The sequence below is a fragment of the Phalaenopsis equestris genome, unplaced genomic scaffold (assembly GCF_001263595.1).
Source record: "Phalaenopsis equestris unplaced genomic scaffold, ASM126359v1 Scaffold235140, whole genome shotgun sequence".
NCBI lineage: Eukaryota > Viridiplantae > Streptophyta > Magnoliopsida > Asparagales > Orchidaceae > Phalaenopsis > Phalaenopsis equestris.
In genome coordinates, this window is record NW_018253026.1 from 51,535 (window position 1) to 55,561 (window position 4,027).

The window sequence follows — 4,027 nt, forward strand, 5'->3', positions numbered from 1 at the left end:
GAGAAAAAATGTCAGGCCCAAGGGTGATCTTTGCTTTCGAAGATGGTTGAAACCTCGCACTCAACAAAGAAAGGGCACTGCAGGGCAGCACCATAGACTTCGACATGGACTTTAGCCTAGTCGACGTGGACTACCTCTGATGGATGTGGTCTGCCCTCAGAAGAAAGAAGGGCTACCCTCACTGCTAAGGTTCGGCACCAGAAATAGTTCCTCACTGAAGGGGAAAAATGTAATGGTACAATAAGACCTGATGGAAGGTACCAATCACCTACCTTCCATGATAGCTACGCCGACCGGAGGCCTAGTCACTGTCGATAATGAAAGACTTTTAGATGCACCACTCCAGAGGACTAAGCGCAGAAACGCTAGTAGCAAAAAAAATAGGGCTTTTCTACGTGAGGAGAGGAGATGCCAGAAAGAGATAGAGAACTTGCTCACCACTATCCCTGAAGGGGATATCTATGATCCAGGCATGAGAGAGACCTCTTCCAGCCTGCATGCTACAGACGATAAGTCATGATTTATTACAAAGCCAGAAATACTACCAGCTTTAGATGTTCTTTGTACGGGTTGCCTGACCTGCAATATTGAAATACCAACACGTACGTCAGCCACAGGAACATTCGTGGAATGCCCGGACTGCAATGTCCTCCACCTTAAGTGCTACAGTACTTTAGAGAAATATGTATCCTCTGATGATGGATTTAAAACTGCTGATTATTCAACGGATCCAGAACCATATGTACCATTAGGTACAGAGCCATATATCCCGTCTAACACAGAGTCATCCTTTCTGCTGCAAATAAAGACAACACATGCTTGGATTCCCGTCAATGTTGAAATGAGAGAACATCCCCGATAACTGAATAAAGAAAAACAAGTTGAGATTTTCAAACCTATTTTATACTAATATTGATCATATTGCATTTCAAAGAATGATATTTTTGATTTTTTGTTACAGGTATGTTGAATTAAGGTCATTGGAGCAAAAAGATGCAAAAAGGAGCGAATTTGGAGCAAAAAAGACCAAAATATGAAGATTTGAACTAGGGCGCCGACGGCGAACCCAACGGCACCGATGACGGGTTTTTAGTGAGAGTCCAGAACCAAATATTTTAGAAGGCCACCGAAGGCGCCATCGAGGCCGCCGACGGCGCCATCGAGGCCGCCGACGGCGCCATCGAGGCCGCCGACGGGGCACGCTTTGGCAGCTCTTAGAAAACTACTCTATAACTTTAAGAGAAACATTTAGGCTGAAAAAAGAGAAGACCCATGGTGGTGGCTGCTGAGTTTTTGTTGTTTATAAAGTGTAGAGAGTTAAATTTAGGGTTAGTATTGTGAGGAATTCTTAGAGTAATTGTAAGAGTGGAGGGAAAGTGAAAGATTTCTTCCTCCTTGCCACTTCAAAGAAGAATTCTGTGTGTTGTAAAGAAAGGAAGAGATTCAGAGGAACTTCGAGGAGTTTGCTTGTGAAGAAATTAGAGATAAGTGGTATTTACTTATTGAAGTTAGTATGACTTTGCTTTTATATATAAGTTCTAAGTTTTGTCGAATCTTCTCCATGAATTCTGAGTAGTTTTCTCTGTATTTCTCCTTGTCTTGAGATTTTGTGAAATTGTGATTTGAATTGGTTGAACCATGAGAATGTTAAAGAAGTTGTGATGATTTTTCACTTCGATCTTAATTTACTTTCAATCTGGCCAATTGATTTGTTAAAATATGTTGAGGTTTACAACTAAAGTGAAGATTACATCCAAGATTTAAGGAGGTCAAATTCCTTGAAAGTTGGGTGCAAATAAATAGGTAAAGAAAATTATCGGGTGTAGAATTGGAGATTTTAGAGTGAGAGACTAAAATCCTCAATTTGGTCTATCATTTGGGTGTTGAAGTGTAGATGTTAGCTCTCAGGCGAGGGGAATGTGGGAGCTCCAAAGTGAGAGCTGGTATCCTCCCAGCCTAGCCGCAGATTCAGTAACCAAGCATAGGATTACTCAATGTTCTTTATGCCTGAACCAAAGGGTAAGGAATAGGTATGCTCCTATTTGGCACAATACAATTTAAACTAATTCACTTTATCCATTCACTTTAATTTCTTGACAAGTAGAAGGATGCTTTCTTATATATTGAACTTCACATTAGAAACTTTATTAGTAGAATTATTTGATTAAGAGTTTGTTAAAATTACATATTTATTTCAATTGCCTATTAGTGACAAATAAACAATTTGAACTGTATTATTGTGATTAAGTATTGATTTTCAAAATCCTAGTTCGTAGCCTCTAGTGTTACTCTATGTGGGATGAATATTCAGAACTCCATTAGAGCCCTATATTACTTGAGCGATACGTATACTTGCGTTGATAAGTGTGACTTTGCAATTATTGAATATTTTATACACAGTTTTATGAAATCTATAACTATTATCAAGTTTTTGGCGCCGTTGCTGAGGACTTAAATCTTCTAGCAACAGTATCAAATTATTATATTTTTAAGCATATATAAAGTCATTGTGCAATTTTTGGCGCCGTTTTCGGGGAGTAAAAAAATCATAATTAGAGTAACAGACAAATTAGGACTATTAGAAAACTTTTACTTGAATTGCAACTTATTTTCATATCTAGTTAACTATTTTTCTGTGTACTGATTTCAATTGTATGCGTAAATTTGGACCTGAAAATCTTATACCCTACAATTTGGAATTAGAACGCACTGTTAGAAAAATTAGAAAACTAAGAAAAAAAGCTAGAAATCCTAACACAATGGAAAATAACGTGAACAATCAAGGAATAGAAAATGAACATCAACCCAGACCTCTACGAGATTATGCGAATCCTACAGGAGATGAAATTCACTTATCTATCCAAAATCCTAATGTAGCTGCTAATTTATTTGAGCTTAAACCTGCTATTACCCAAATTGTACAAAATAATCAATTCGCTGGTTTACACCTCGCTGGTTTTTTATAACTTTATGCTACTTTAAACATGATAGAGTTTTGAACAATGTTGTTAGACTTAAATTTTTTCCTTTTTCACTTAGGGATAAGGCTAACATGTGGTTAAATTTGTTAGCACCTGGATCTATTAGAACTTGGGGAGAACTTTCACAAAAATTTTTATCTAAATATTTCCCTCTATCCAAACTGTTAAACTTAGAAATGACATAGCGTCATTTTGTCAGATTGATGGAGAGTCAATATATGAAGCTTAGGAGAGATTTAAAGATCTTCTTAGGAAGTGCCCTCATCATTTTTTACCAGATTGGTTGATAATTCAAACCTTTTACAATGGATTAGTGGGATCTCTTAGATCGATTATAGATGTTGCGGCTGGTGGTTCTTTAATGTCAAAACCTTTTGATGAGGCTTATTCATTAATAGAAGAGATAGCTACCAACAGTTTTTAATGGTCCTCTGAAAGGATAAATCCTAAAAGAGTTGCTAGTATCCATGATTTTAATGCAATATCTATGTTAGCTTCGCAGATTGCTGTAATAACAAAGAAATTAGATTATGGAATAAATTATTCTCCAACACCTACTATGATGGAGCAGAATTCATGTGGGCAATTTGTGGATGCTCAACTTTCTTATGAGAATTTAAATACGATTGACAATAGACCCAACAATCCTTATTTAAACTATTATAACCCAGGTTGGAAGAATCGTCCTAATTTTAATTGAAAAAGTAATTCTTCTATAAATCAACAATGGGTAAACAACCTAGTAAACCCATTGGTAAATTCATCCAACCACAGAAATGTTAATTATAGACCTTCTTATCCTTGAGCATTTAATAGTAACACTCAATTTAAAGAGAAGAAGTTGTCTATGGAAGAGTTGATACTAAACATGGGTCAACAATTGCAAAATCAAGAAAATCAATTACAAATTCAAGGAAACTAGCTACAAAATCAAGGAATTGCTATCAAGAATATTGAAAACCAATTGGGGCATATCGCTACTGCGCTTAGTAACCGAACATTAGGAACTTTTCCTAGTACTGTGGAACCAAATCCTAAAGATCAAG